At 37.2% G+C, this 16,374-nt stretch overlaps 1 pseudogene; it reads left to right on the top strand.

Annotated features, from left to right (window-relative positions):
• LOC100954633 overlaps nucleotides 1–16,374 on the top strand; it is a 165,844-nt pseudogene that overhangs the window by 53,395 nt on the left and 96,075 nt on the right.

Here is a 16,374-nt window from a genome sequence, read left to right as displayed (position 1 = left end):
CGGGGAAAGGGGAGGGGGGAGGGGAAGGGGAGGATGGGTGAAGAGAATGATATTGTGGGGACCATGCCTATAATTTATCCTATTAGGGTACATGTGAATTTGTCTAAAGGTTGAATATAAATGTCTTAACACAACAATTATGAGAAAGACATGATGGCTATGTTAGCCACTTGGAGGAGAGTTTTCCAAACTGCATATAGAAGTAACACACTGTAGCCTATGAGAGAATTAATGTACACAATTATGATCTAATAAAAAATAAATTAAAAAAATAAATATTTAAAACTGTGAAACTTTCAACAAATGGAAACTGCACTTTGTTAAGAAATTTATAAATCTAAAATAATTAATGTTAGATTGCTTAAGTTTAGCAGGTAATGGTTGGATAGATGTAGTAATAAAGCCCTTATTTTGTTTTAAAAAAAGAGAGTAATAAACACGAAAGCAGCACTTCTTAACCCAGGAAGTCACTGATATTTGGATATTTGGAAATGTAGGTGCAACATCCTCACTGATGCCATTTTTGGGGCCTTTGATTTCCTTCTTTTTGTTGTTCTTTTTTTTTAACATTGAAGACCAGGCCAAAAGCAGCCCTTCCTTGCCATCAGTCAAATGTTGTCTTTAATATTTAATTAAGGATGAAAAAAGAGAATCATTTGATTCTTCACTCCCAATTATTTTTGTTTCAAGCTGTGCAGGAGCTAATGTGCTTCAGAAGAGAAGGCTGTTAGTTAAATCGCATAAATATTGAACTCTTCACACCTATTTTCTGCAATCATTGCCTGTACGTGGTGCACAGCCCGCACAGCAGGAAGCCTTCAAGAAAGAAATGTGCCATCACACAAAGGTAACAGACAGCATCAAAGTGGGGCTTGGGACCCCTTTTGGCACAAATGCCCCTATTGCGTCAGAGCATGAAGAAGGAATCGTCCTTAATAGTCCCCCGCCCTTACTAAACACTTACCATATATGCCAGACACTGGGCTAAGCATTTATACTCTTTTATAATCTCAATTTCTACTCTCAGGGCTACTTTTAATTAGCATCACAATGTTTATTTTATATATGAGCAGGCGAAAACTCAGAGGGTTTAAGACACTTGGTGAAGATCACAAAGCTTTAATGAGAGAGTCGCACTGCAAATCCACACCAGCTTTGGTTCTGAAATGAGTAGCCAGGACTGCCACGCAATACTGCCTCCCCATTTACAGTCTACCCTGTTCTTGGAAGAGTCTCTCTCTTCGATTTCAATCCTACAGGGAATAAAAGGGAAAATATTAGCATGAGGAGAAGGTACTCACTGGTAGAGGCAATATAAACTATACAAGGGAAGAATCCACATCTGTCCTTCATGATGCTTTATGGCACCACATATAATTGTTCTGTGCCTGACACACATTAGGTGGTTGGACTGAATTGCTGAGTTGGGGTGTTTTTGTAATCTTTTTTGCCTTTTGAACTAACAGTTTTTCATTCAAAGCTATTAATATGCAATACTCTTTTGGGGAGGGGAGAGGCAGGCACATGCTAAGGGTACTGCTGAGAAATATGTGAGTCACACACGTCGTAGGGGACGCAGAGACCCACAGACGTGGTTACACTTGGGAAAGGTGGCTGGTCGGTCCTCACTTGATCATCCATTGGTTCTTGGGAACTGCAACTTGAAGTGAAACAATGGACAGGAAACAAGTTTCACTGTAAGTTAATAGAAACAAACAAAAGCTAAGTCCCTACAACATATTTCTGGTCCTAAAAAATATCACCAAACTTCTAAATAAAGACCCCAAACACTTCTACTGTTTATTTTTTATTTATTTATTTATTTTTTTTGAGACGGAGCCTCAAGCTGTCCCCCTGGGTAGAGTGCCATGGCCTCACAGCTCATAGCAACCTCCAACTCCTGGGCTCAAGCGAGTCTCCTGCCTCAGCCTCCCAGGCGTCCGCCACAACGCTGGCCATTTTTTGGTTGCAGCCATCATTGTTGTTTGGCGGGCCCGGGCTGGGGATTTGAACCCTCCACCTTAGGTGTATGTGGCTAGCGCCTTAGCCAATTGAGCCACAGGCGCCGAGCCACTTCTACTGTTTATTGAAATAAACGTGAGCTATACATACATTAAACAAAGACTAATAAAAACAAGAGAACAATTGATCCAGTTAATCCAGTTCAGGGCTGAGTGGCCATAGCCACTGCTAGCAGCCCAGGGTGCTGGGAGGAACCAAGCCTGGGCAGGACCCCATTCCTTCCCCAGCCACACTCACACAGACCGGCCCTGGAGACACGCCAATTCACTTCACACGCACGGTGTTGGAATGTGAGAGAAAACTGCAGAACTGGGAGAAAACCCACACAGACAAGCGGGAAGCATGCAAACTCCCTGCAGTGGCTCCGCTGGGGAACCTACTTTTTTCTTTTTGGGTTATTTGAGGACTTGCCAGACTTAGGGACCATGGCTGTGTCCAAGATATAGGCGGTTAAGTGGTCCTGCTGAAATGACAGTGCAATTGAGTCAGTTAGTGGAAACCTGTCATAATGATTAATTTGATCACACAGACAGTTCAGTTAGAAAGTTGAAGCTGTGCCCTGTGTAAAGCCAGCGCAGACGCTTTGCGACCCTGATTATCACTCAGCCTCACCGCTCCTTCCCTGCTGCCTCAGTGCTGGGTCTTCCACAAAAAGGGAAGAGACAACGTCAGTCTGCAATTAGGCTGGCACTGTGAGCACTCCGTCACTCCCCACTAGATGCTGGGTGTGTTTGTATGCCCCCACACATCCCAGGTGTGCAGGATGGCTCTTTGCATGAAAAGCTATGTCTGAAATGGATCCTGCAGGTTAATATCTGGCTCTGGTAGAAAGATTTACAATTTGCACTGGTGGTCCATGAGCTGGCTGCTGCAGGAAGATCTCAAGATATGGTGATCACAGTGGACACACGGACTGTAGCTTTCACGTGGATGGGTCTGAGGCCAGGGAACCTTGAACTAAGTGCACGTGGAGATTAAATTTACAGTGTCATTAATCAACAAGTACCATCGATTGCTTTCTACCAGACTATCACTGTGAAGGCCTCTAGTATATAAGAGGAAAAAAAGGCAGTGTTGTAAGCAAAAAGAAAACTATCTTTGGAATCGGACTAGGATTTGAATCCTAAAACTGCTTATCCACTATGTGACATTGGGCAGGGCCTCTCTGACCCTCAGTTCTCCTTTCTTCACAATAGAGATATGAATGGCAACCTTACAGGATTGCTTGAAAATTACATTTAAAAATACACAAAAAGTATCTGCTATTTAATAAGTTTGTAAGTGCAGGTTTGACGTTTATTAAGACCATATAAAGTATACCCAAAAGAAAGCTATGGGCTAAATCTCAAGAAACTTTCATTCTATCTGGAGAGAGAATATTTAGCATGAAACATGAAATCAACTGTTAAGTAGAATTACATTTTGCCTTTTATAAACTATCATAGTTTAAAATGTTTGCCTTAAGTTATGGTTTTTCGTAAGGGGTGATTTTCTCCATGAGTTCTAAGCAGCTGCCTAGTTGACAAAGTATTTCACACGTTTGTGAATCTAAATCCAAAGCTAGATTTCAAAGTAAACGTTTGATTTGCCTATCATGAGACAAGGCATCTTTTGACTAAAATATGCAGGTCTACCAGTTAGTTCTTTAGAGATGTGTCTTGAATTTTCTATACATTTTGATTATTTAGATAATTTTCCTTGTTGCAGGATACGCTAGATGACTATTTATACTATAACAAACCTATAATATCTCTGAGTCCTTCTAGCTTTCCAAGGCAAATGATATTTTACGTCATATTATTTGTCTCATGATTCAAATTATATATAGACCATTTTAATAGACTGGAAAAATAATAATCCATATAATACTTGGAGACCCATTCTTAATCTTTTTACTTTGAAATAATTACAGATTCACAAGAAGTTGCAAAAACATGTAAAATTAAGCTCCATATACCCTTTACCCAGGTTCTGGGACATGCTTAGCCCAGTTTGCATACAGTATACTACCAAAAAATCAGGAAATTTGCCTTGGTACAACTCATTGACCTCACTCAGATTTCAATGGTTTACATGTATTTATTTGTCTCTGTGTCTGCAGCTCTATTTAATTTTTGTCACATATTTTGCTTCCTAAAAATAAAACCACAGTCAACATCCAGAATTGTTCCAACACCACAAGGCTCCCTCTTGTTCTCTTTTCTGGCCACACTGACCTTTCATCCTCTGTTCCTAACACCTGGTAACCCCTAACACCTTCCTTATAACCATAATTTCACAATTCAACCTGCCAAGATTAGCTTTTCTCATTCAGCATAATCCCCTGCAGGTTCGTTCAGGTTGTACCCCCGATATATTTGCAAATAATTATTGATTGTATGCATTAATAATTTATTCTTTGTCACCACTACACAGCATTCCATGGGATGATGATACCCCAGTGTAAGTATTCACCAGTTGAAGGGCATTGCTGTTGATTCCAGTTCTAGCCGTTATGAATAAAGATGATATAAACATGCAAATGTGGGTTTTCATGTGAACATAACTTTTCATTTCTCTCAAATAAAAGCCAGGCGTACAATTGCTATGTCTCACGGTAAATTATGTTTAGTTTTATAAGAAACTATCAAACTATTTTGCAGAATGCTAAACTCTTTTGCAGAGTGACGATTTCATTTTACATTGCTATCAGGAATGTGTGAGTTGTCCAGTTTCTCTAAATAATTACCAGCACTTAGTGTCATCATTATTTTTCATTTTCTTTTGTTGCACAATTTGTCTGAGGTTTTCTATTTGCAAACATTGAGCAAGTGTTTTTTGTTACATGACAAATTTTATCACGCTTAAGTCAGGGATTTCAGCGTCTCCATCACCAGGATAGTATATGTTGTACCCAATAGATAATTTAAGGACTGAATTCCCCCTCATCTTCCTTCCCTTCCCAGTTTTCAATATCCACTATACCATTTTATGACTACATATATCCATGGTTCACCTCCCACTTACAAGTGAAAAAATGTGGCATTTGTTTTTCTATTCCTGAGACACTTCACTTAGAATAATTATCTCCAATTCTGGCCAAATTGCTGCAAAAGACATTTCATTCCTTTTTACAGTTGAGCTGTACTCCATGATGTGTCTGTGTGTGTGTATCCATACACACACATATAATACATATTGTATATACACATATATATGTCTCACATTTTCTTTATATAAAATACATATTATATGTATTCACTCATCAGTTGACGGGCACTTAGGTTGATTTCATGTATTTACAATTGTAACTTATGCTGTGTTAAATGTTCGGGTTCTTTTTGATGTAATGACTTCTCCTCTGGCTGCATGTCCAGTAGGAGGATTGCTGGACTGAACGGCAGGTCTACTTTTAGTTCTCTGAAGAATTTCCACACTGTTTCCCTTGGTGGTGACACTGGTTTACCTTCCCACCAACAGTGTATAAGAGCCCCTTTCACCACATCTATGCCAACATCTTGTTTTTTTCACTTTTGGCTATTCTGTTAGGACTAAAGTATATCTCCTTGCAGTTTATAACTTGAATTTTCCTATAATTAGTGACATTGAGCATTTTTTCATCTGTTGGCCATTTGTTTATCTTCTTTTGAAAAAACTCAATTCACTCAGTTCACGTCTTCTGTCTGCTTTTTGGATGGATGGGGTTATATTGTTTTTTCTTGCTGATTTGTTTGAGGTCCTTGTAGATTCTGTATGTTAGCCCTTTGTCAAATGTATAGTTTTCAAATATTTTCTCCCATTCTGTAGGTTGTCTTTTTGTTCTATTGATTATTTCTTTTGCTATGTAGAAACATTTTAGGTTAATTAAGTCCCACTTACTTCTGTTGCTGTTATATTTGCCTTTGGGGTCTTAGTCATAAATTCTTTATCTAGGCTGATTTCCAGAAGAGTTTTTCATATTTTCTACTAGAATTTTTGTGGTTTCAGGTCTTAAATTTAAGTCTCTTATCCATTCTGAATTAATTTTTGTCTATAGTAAGAGATATGGATCCAGGTTCATTCTTCTGCATGTGGCTATCTGGTTTCCCCTGGCACCATTTATTGAATAGGGCAACTACCCTTTCCCCAGTGTGTGTTTTTGTCTGCTTTGCCAAAAATCAGTTGCTTGTAGCTCTCAGGTTTTATTTCTGCACTGTCCATTCTGTCCCATTGGTCTGTTTCTACCCTGATAGCAGGATCCTGTTGTTTTGTTTACTGACGCCTGGTAGTATAATTTGAGTCAGGTAATACAGCCCATCCATTTTGTTCTTTTTTGCTTAGGATTGCTTGGATACTCAGGAGGTTTTTTTAGCTCCATATAAAATTTGGCATTATTCTCTCTTGATCTGTGAAAAATATTGCTATATAGATGGGGATTTTGTTTAATCTGTACATCACCTTGTCCATAAAATGTATGGAGATTTTAATGGGATTAATTCTTCATGAGCATGGGATTTTTTTTTATTTGTTTATATCATATCTCATTTCTTTGATCAAGGTTTTTGTAGTTCTCTTTATTGAGATCTTTTATGTCCTTGGGTTAGGGTAGGTGTCATATTTTCTTTGAAGCTTTTGTAAATTGTAGAGTTCTTGATTTGATTCCCAGCTTGACTATTGATAGTATACAGAAATGTTATTTATTAATGTGTATACATCACTTTGTAACCTGAGACTTTACTGAATTTATTTATCAATTCTAAGACCTTTTAATAGCATCTTTAGGTTTTTCTCAGGACACAATCATACTATCAATAATAAAGGGTAGTTTGACTTCATCTTTTAAAATTTTCATGTCCTTTATTTTTTTTTTTCTATTGCCTGGTTGCTTTGGCAAGGTCTTCCAGTGCTATGTTTAATGGAAATGGTGATAGTAGACATCCTTGTCTTGTTTCAGATTTTAAGGGGATTGCTTTCAATATCTCCTCATTCAGTATGATGCTGGCTGTGAACTTGTCATTCATATATGGCATTGAATATGTTGAAATATGTTCTTCTATGCCTAGGTTGGTGATGACTTTTATCATGAAAGGGTGCTGAATTTTATCAAATTTTTTCCTGCGTGTATTAAGATGATCATACATCTCAAAAACAAAACAGCTTTTGTTTTTAAGTATATGGCAAATCAAATTTGTACATACTGAACCATAATATCCCTGAGATGAAACCCACATAAGAATGGTGATTTATCTTTTTGATATGCTGTTTGATTTAGTTTGCTAGTATTTTGTTGAGTGTTTTTGCATCTGTACTCATGAGGATATAGCTCTGTAGTTTTCTTCTTCTTCTTCTTCCTCTTTTTTTTTTTTTTCTGTTAAGTCCTTTCCTGGGTTTGACACCAGGGAGATGCTGGCTTCACAGAATGAGAAAAAATGTTCCATGTGCTGATGAGAAGAGGTATATTCTGTAGTTTGGGAATAAAATATTTTGTAAATATCTGGTAGGTCTAAATATCTGTTAGAGTCCATTTAAATTCTTTTCTGATTTTCTGTCTCAGTGATCAGGATCCTGTCAGTCTTGGGGCATGTGGACCCATCTCAGGCCAAGTGGCAGACTAAGACAATGCAGCCTCTCTCTGCTTCTTCAGAAGGCTTTCCTCGATTTCTAACAAAAGTGCATATGCAAAATGCAAAAATGCCAGAAGATAGGGTTAAAAGAATCCCACATCCCCAGGAAGATTGGATAAGGGGAAAGGCTGGGTAAACCAAACATAGAGTGGGGGATTATTAACAGCAATAGTGTATTCAGAAAGGGAGGGGGAAAAATTAGTTTCATCCCCACAGGGGAAGAAAACCAGGTTCCCTAATCTAACTGCAGATCAGGAGTTTTGATAAAGGATTCAGTCCCACCTAACCTGTTGACTCTTAGCGCACAGGGGTCCCTCTGGGTTCCTTTCATCTTAGGTGGCCTGGTTGAGGCCCCAGGGATTTCACGCATGCCCTGTCCCTGGAATACCCCTGGACTGAGGCAGGTCTCCCTTTGAGAAGTCAACCTATCTACCCCCCACAGATTCCCTCCTTCTGGATGTTAGGGAACACTTTCTGTGGGATAGAAGCCACTTCTTTGTAGGTGTGGTGGGATTTGGCTGTGAATCCACTTGTCCCAGGGCTTTCTTTGTGTTGGGAGAGTTTTTGTTATCGCTGTTTACTATTAATGTGTTCAGGATTTCTATTTCTTTCTGGTTTAAGCTTGAGAGGTTGTGTTCCAAAAACATACCCATTTCTTTGAGATTTTCTAGTATGTGTGTATAGGTTTTCATAGTAGTCATGGATGACATTTTGTATTTCTGCAGTACCACCTACAATGTCTCCTTTTCCGACTCTGATTAAGCTTACTTGAGTACTTTGCCTTTTGTATCTGGTTAGTCTAGCTAGTGGTTCATTGATTTTGCTTATCTTTTCAAAGAACCAACTTTTGTTTCATTGATCCTCTGTGGCTATTTTTTGATCTGTTTCTTTCCATTTTGTTTTGTTCTGCTCTGAGCATTGTTGTTTCTTTGCCTCTGTTAGCTTTGGGTTTGATTGTTCTTCTTGTTTCAGTTCCTTGAAGTGTGACATTAGATTGTTAAATAGAGATCTCCGTCTTTTTGATGTTCCCATTTAATGCTATAAACTTCCCTCATAGCCCTGCTTTTTCTGTATTCCAGAGATTTTGGAAGCTTATGTTGGTTTTCTCATTCAGTTTGAAAAATCTTTTGATTTTCCTCTTAAATTTATTACTGACCCAAGACTACTCAGCAATAGTTTGTTTATTTGCCATATTTTTGTGTAGTTTGGGGTTACTCCTGGAATTGATATCTAGTTTTATTCCCCTCTGGTATGAGTTATAAATGGCATGATTTTGATTTTTCTGAATTTTCTAAGACTTGTTTTGTGGATTAATGTACAAATAGGACCTATCTTAGGAATTAAATTCATGAACTCATCCTAGATAAAGTGCTAAATACCTCCATGGTGAATATTACTATGGTTACCTTCAAAGTATTCCCCTTGGGAAGCTATGTACCAATACCAGTGTCTAGTTCACCCTTAAAGGAATCTTGGAACTCTTTTTCTGCAAAGGCCATTAAAGCTGTCATCATATACCCTGGATGTCCTGAATGTCATCAAAATGTCTTCCTTTCAATATATCCTCTATCTTCAGGTAAAGAAAAGAAAAACACTGGAGGCCAGATCAGGTAAGTAGGGAGGGTGGTTTGATACAGATATTTGTTTACTTGCTAAAAACTCCCTCACAGATAGTGCTATGGGAGCTCATGCATTGTTATGATGCAAGAGGCATGAGGAGTTGCCAAAGATTTTCAGTTAAGATTTTCCTAACTTTCCGTCAATATTTATTTGGTCTGCTCACACTCAGCTGACAATTTTAATGCACAATTCAATGAATTTTTGCAATGTTTTCATCAGTTCTGCTTATTACTGGCTCCCTTGACCTCTCTTCATCAGTGATGATTTCTCTCTCTCAGAAAAATGTTTAATCCATTTGTCCACTGCCATATTCTTCATATCTCCATAATCTTGGACTAACATATCCCTGACTTCACTTCCACTCTTGCCATGTTTAACAAGAAATTATCAGTGTTTTTTCAATACTCAATACTCAATTCAAGCTCTGACAGTCTTGTTGTAACACATAAAAACATGCAACATTAATGAATGCAAGACACTGCTATGTGTTGACATGAACACAGCTATGTGACATGGATATACCAATGTTATGAACTTTTACCAAGTTGTACGATGCTGCCAGTGTAAGCACATAGTGGCAAGTTTGTGAACCTAATTGTCAGACCTCATATTCTGCAGTTTGAGGATAGAACAGTAGTTCTCAGTGGGCGGGTCATTGACCCACAGGAAGTATATTAAAGGGTCACAGCATTGGGAAGGTTGAGAACCAGTGGGATAGAATGTTCAGTAAATATCTGTCACGTTCATTTGTTCTAGAGTCCCATTTAAATCTTGTGCTTCTTTGTTGATTTTCTGGCTCCATGATCTGTCCAGTTCTATCAGTGGAATATTGAAGTTCGTAGTGTTTATTTCTGTACTTATGTCTATTAGAACTTGTTTTATGAATCTGGGAGATTCTGGTTATGTGCATACATTACCTATATTACATTTAGGTTTGTTGTACCACCTTGTTGAATTGTTCCCTGTATCACCATAAAATGACCATCTTTGACATTTTTTTACTATTATTACATAAACTATTTTATCTGATATGAGAATAGCTATTTCTGTTTGCTTTTGATTTCCATTGCATATTTTTTCCTCCACTTTTGAGTCTTAGAAAATCTTCACAAGTAGGTGTATTTCTTGTAGACAATATATATTTAGGGTTTTTAAAAATATATTCAGTTAACTGTTGTCTTTTAAGTAGAGCATCAATGCTATATTCAATGTTAGTATTGATTTGTGAGATACTATTCAGTTGGTCTGGTTTAATATTGCCTAGTTGTTTTGCTATTTTCCTTGAGTTACAGTTTAATTAGAGCCACAAGTTTTATCTCTTGGCTATTTTTAAACTGGAGGGTCTCAATTATTCTATTCCCCGTATACAACACTTTTAGAAATTTCCTGTAGGGCGGTCTAGTGGTTACAAATTTCATCAGTGTTTGCTTGTCTGGGAAAGATTATTCCTCATTTGTTTATGGAATGTAGTTTTACAGGATATAAAATTTTTGGTTGGCAGTTATTCTTTTTTAAGAAGACTAAAAATGGGCTCCTAATATCCTCTGGCTTGTAAGATTTCCTATGAGAATTCTGGTGATTTTCCTTCCCTAAGTTACTTTTCACTTTTCTCTTGCAGCCTGTGGAATTTTTTTCTTCACTTCAACTTTCACCAGACTGATAACTATGCCCTGGTGATGTTCTACCTGCCATAAATCTTTCAGATATTCAGTAAACTTCTTTTATCTGGATGTCTAAATTTCAAATAATACCAAGAACATTTTCCTCAACTATTCTATCAAATAACTTTCTCTTGCTTCTTGCTTTTCCTTTTTCTCCCCAAGGTATATTTATGATTCTTACAATCACTTACTTTACCTAGTCCCATACTTCTTGCAGAGATTGTTCATTCTTCTTGATTGTTTTGTCTACATTTATGAAATACTGGGTTAATTCAAAAGCCTAATCTTCAAGTTATAAAATTCTTTCTCCTGCTTGGTCTAGTCTGTTGTTAAAACTTTCTCCTATTCTGAAATTTCCTAAATGGATCTTTCATTTTTTTCTTTTAGTTCTATTAGGTGTGTTCTTATGATATTTATCCCTTCAGTGATTTTTTTCAAACATGTCCTGAGGGTTGATTTTTTTTTGCTTGTGTTTGTTTTCAGCTTTCTCATCAATCCCATTGATTTTACCTGTTTTCAATTTTTGCTTTTATGCTGGCTCCTTTTCATCTGACATGACGTCTTTCAACTCCAGATAGTATAACCATTCTCCTCTGCTGGGATGCCATTCCTCAGCGAGGAGAGGGAGAATTCCCTGGGTGGCAGAAGGCTGATGGGGCAGGAGAGGGTGGCTCATAGTATGAGCCTTTACCCTACTACTCTCCTGAATCTGCCTGTTCTGTGGTTGTCATGAGTGGTTGTTGTGGCACAGTATGAGCAATCGCCCCATCCCTGTCCATTAGTGGCATTTTTCAGCCCAAGGAAGCCTGAGAATTCACCCCAACCAGGATCCTTGTGCTGATGAGGGCACACCCACAAGATGTATAAAACCATTGGCCTCTCTTGGCCTCTCTATCCCTCCCCAGCCAGGTAGGGACAATGGAGAGGTGACAGCAACAGATGTGAGTCCCTGGTAGACACAGAACTCTGGGGTTGGGATTTCAAAGTGGTGCCAGCTGCAGAATTCATGGTTTGTAATTTAACAAGATACCACTGTGCCTTCTTTTCAGAGCAATGCCACTGCTCAATCTCCAGTCAACCCCTATGTCAGTCCACAACCACTGTAGTGGAGGGGCACCCAGCAGCTCTGACTGCAATGTCCACAAGGGAAGTACAGAGCCCTGAGATTTTCTCCTCAGCCCCTTTCTGACATGCAGGTGCCTTCCCATGTACTTCTGGGCCTACCAAGTGGGTCACTCCATCTCCTTTCCTTTAATCTGGGAGCCTTCTGCTGCCCCTCTTTTGATTCCCAATGTTCTCTCGTAGATGCTCAATCTGAAGTTTCTTATCTACTCACCACTTTCAATTCTCTCCCACTGTATTAATTTAATAGGTAGAGAGTGATATCTTCTCAGGGTTTTAATTCTTTCTTTCTTTCTTTCTCTTTTTTTTTTTTTTTGCTGAGATGCAGTCTCATTTTGTCACCCTCAGTAGAGTGCCATGGTGTTATAGCTCACAGCAACTCAGACTCTTGGGCTCAAGTGTTCCTCTTGTCTCAGCTTCCAAAATAGCTGAGACTAGAGGCACCTGCTACAACACCCAGCTATTTTTAGAAATGAGGTCTTGCTCTTGCTCATGCTTATCTTGAACTCATGAGCTTAAACAATCCACACACCTTGGCTTCCCTGAGTGCTAGGATTACAGGCATGATCTACTACAGCTGATTGTAATTTGAACTTCTTTAATGGCTTATAATGTTGAACACCTTTTCATGTGCTTTTCTGTCATCTGAATGCCTTCTTTGATGAAATGTGTTTGTTCATGTCTTCTGCCCATTTTCTAACTAAATTATTTTTCTTCTATTGAGTTTTGAGAGCTCTTTATGTATTCTAGATTCTTGGATATGTGACCTGAAAATATTTTCTTTGAACCTATGCCTTTTATTTTTATTCTCTTCATAGTCTCTTTCACAGAAGAAAAGATTTTTCTTTTGATGAGATCCAATTTGTTGATCTTTCTTTAGATCAGGCTTTTGGTGTCACATATAAAACCTCTTTGGCTAGCTGTCAGGACTGAAGAACGTCTGTATTTCTATATTTTTATATTTTCTATAAAATGTTTAGTGAATATATAATGAAGAATTTCTATATTTCTATATTTTTATATATTCTACAAAATGTTTAGTTTTAAATTTTACATTTATACCAAATTTTGAATAAGGTATAATATTTAGGAAGAGATTCACTTTTTTTAACCTAAAGATAGTCAAGTGTTCTAGTATCATTTGCTGAAAAATCTACCCCTCCTCTATTGAACTACTATTGGGCTTTTGTTAAACAAAAAAAAATCCATTGAGCATGGGCACAGTGTACCATGCCTATCATTCTAGCATTCCAGGAGGCCAAGGTAGGAGGATCACTTAAGTTCAGAAGAATGAGAAAAGCCTGAGCTAGAGTTAAGACTCTGTCTCTACTAAAAATAGAAAAAATTAGCCAAGCTTAGTAGCATGCCCCTCTAGCCCCAGTTACTTAGGAGGCTGAGGAAGGAGGATAGCTCGAACCAGGGAGTTTGAGGTTGCTGTGAGCTATGATGTTGCCACTGTACTCTAGCTGGGGCAACAGAGCAAGGCTATCTCAAAAAGAAAATCCATCAGGCTTAATGGTGTGAACCTATGTCTGAATTCTCTATTCTGTTCTAATGATCTGTGTGTCTATCCTTCTGCCAATACCACAATCTCTTGATGAATATAGCTATTATGAGCCTTAACATTGAGTAGTGATTCTTTCTACTTTATAATTTTTCAAAATTATTTTAGCTATTCTATTTTTGCCTTTCCATATAATTTTAAGAATAAGCTTGCACTTTGTCTAAAAAAGTCCTTGCTGGGATTTTGAGGATGGATTTTGATAGGAATTGCATAGATCTGTAGATAAATGTGGAGAGAAATGATGTTATTTTCTATGTTGAGTCTTTCAATACATGAATTTTGGAAACTTTTAAGCACTAATTTCGAATACACATCAGTGAGTTCAGGTTTAGAAAGTTAGAAAGAGCAATGCTTGTAGACCTAAAGGAAATACAAAGCTGGACTAACTGCTCTTGTTAACAACTTGTATTGATTGCACTAAAGAACTGATGATACATAGCAAACAACCAAAAATAAGAAGGGAAGTCAGGCACCCATAGGAGAAATATGGCATAAGCATTTATTACACCTGTTGTGGATAGGCTCAAACACCATTTAAGCCAGTAAGAAGAATTCAGGTAAAATTTTAATTGAATCACTAAACACCAAATGTGTGTATGAAGCCCTGAAAGGTGCAAATAGGTGTGAACAATTACTTGCAAACTTGTCCTCCATGAACTCCAGCACCAGTTCAAAGGGGCAATTCAAGAAAACATCCTTATGCTGGAGAAGAACAGAAGTGCTGCTTAAACATTTTCCAGACCAACTGCTCTCATCTCCTGACCTAATCTTCAGGAGTAAAGAAATAAAAAGTATAGTATTAGGGCACTGGCAGAAGATCACTGAAGCCAGGAGAAGAAAAAAATTAAAAACAAAGAGAAAGCTAGATCTGGAAGATAATCACGAGCATCCACGAAGACAAAAACCTCTGAAACTTGGGGGCCCTGTGATTGCAGAAGACAAAAGCTTAAGCAAAACAGAGAATGCTCATTGCCTTCTACCCTCTTCCAGCAGGCTAGGAAACATTAAGTAAAAATAACAATGGGATACAGATGAGAAAGCATCAAGAGAAAGATTCTCTGGCGCACAACCCAAAGGAAAGTCCCAAAGAGTGAATAGAAACTAGAAAAAATTATCTCTCACAAACCAGCACATAGTCCAACACAAAATATCACCAGAAACATTTGAAGTTTATGGTAACCATAGCAAAAAAAAAAAAAAAAGAAAAAAAAAACTCCTCAAACCCAGCCTAGCTTCTATCTAGATTAACATAAACACCTATAATAAAAACAGAAGGAAGAAAGAAGAGCTCCCCTGCAAGCATAAAAAATATTTACTTCATTTTCTACTGCCCTATAGAAGGTGTCCACCTTCTCACCAAAATTATGAGGCACAGAAATGAAAGAAAAGCACATTCTTAAGAGACAGAGTGATCTCAATATGATACAGTTGGAACTACCCAAAAGTATCTCTAAAACAACTATGATTAAAGTGTTAAAAGATGTAACAGAAAAGGTAAACAAATTGTAATATCACGTGGGTAATTTCAGCAGAGATAAACTATAAGATAGAATTATACTGAATTTCTAGAAATAAAAAAGACAGAGAAATAAAGAAGAATGTTTGACAGCTTACAAGCAGAATCAACACAGCCAAGGAAAGAAACAATGAGCTTGAAGGTAGGTCAATAGAAATTCCTGAAACTGAAATAAAAGGGGGGGGGGTTAAAAAATAGAATAATCAAGTATTATGAGACAATATCAAAAGGCTTAACATGTAATTAGTATAACATAAAGAAGAAAGACAAAACAGACTAGGATAAGTATTTGAAGAAATACATGGTCAAGAATTTTCCAAAATTAATGACACATAATTCATGACTTAAGAAGCTCAAATAATACAAATAAAGAAATATTTCAGCTTGGGAAATATTCAAAGATAAAGATAAAACCTTGAAGGCAGCCATAGGACAAAGATGCTTCCTACAGAGGCACAAGAATAAGGATTATCGTGCATTCATCTTCAGAAATCATGCAATCAAAATGAAACAAGGTGCCTCTGAATTGCACTAAAAGAAAAAAAAATCAGCCAACTCAGAAGTCTAGACTGAAAAATTAATATTTCAAAATTAAAAGAGAAATAAAAATATTCTCATCAAAACAAAAACTAATAGATTTTATTAATAACTACTCTGTAAGAAATGTTAAAAGAATTTTTTCAGGCAGAAGAACTTGGATCAGAAATATAGATCTTCACAAAGAAGTGGAGAACAGAGGAAATGGAATAAATGAACATAAGGTAAAAACCATTTTAATGTGTAATTTCTCTAAAAGATAACTATAAAATAAAATTATAAGAATGCATTGTATGATTTAAGCAGATGTAAAAGTAATACATATGAAGATAATACAAAGGGTGAGAGGGAGGAATTTGGAATCTATTGTTACAGATTCCTGATGATGTAAGTGAAGGGGTAGTTACATAATAATGTTTAAAGGTAGAATCAGGGTAGTTTAGAAAGTATATTGTAAATCTTAAAGCAAGCACTGAAAGTCCTTCCAAAAAGAGGTAAAATCTCAAGTTCATAAAAGAGATAAAATGGAATCATAAAAAAATGCTCAGTTATCCCAGCAAAAGACGTAAGAAAAAGAGAAAGATAACACATGGGACAGATGCAGAATACAAAACTACCACCAGGGATACATTTAATCCAAACATGTCAATAATTACTTTACATGCAAATAGTCTAAATACATAAATTACAAGAAAGTTCTTATCAGATTGTACCGAAAAAGCAAGACTCGGGGATTCTGGGAAGATGGCC

This window comes from Otolemur garnettii, unplaced genomic scaffold (genome assembly GCF_000181295.1).
Source record: "Otolemur garnettii isolate 467f Iridium unplaced genomic scaffold, OtoGar3 scaffold00081, whole genome shotgun sequence".
NCBI lineage: Eukaryota > Metazoa > Chordata > Mammalia > Primates > Galagidae > Otolemur > Otolemur garnettii.
Note: the sequence above shows the minus strand (reverse complement) of the source record. Positions and strands in the feature narration are given on the sequence as shown.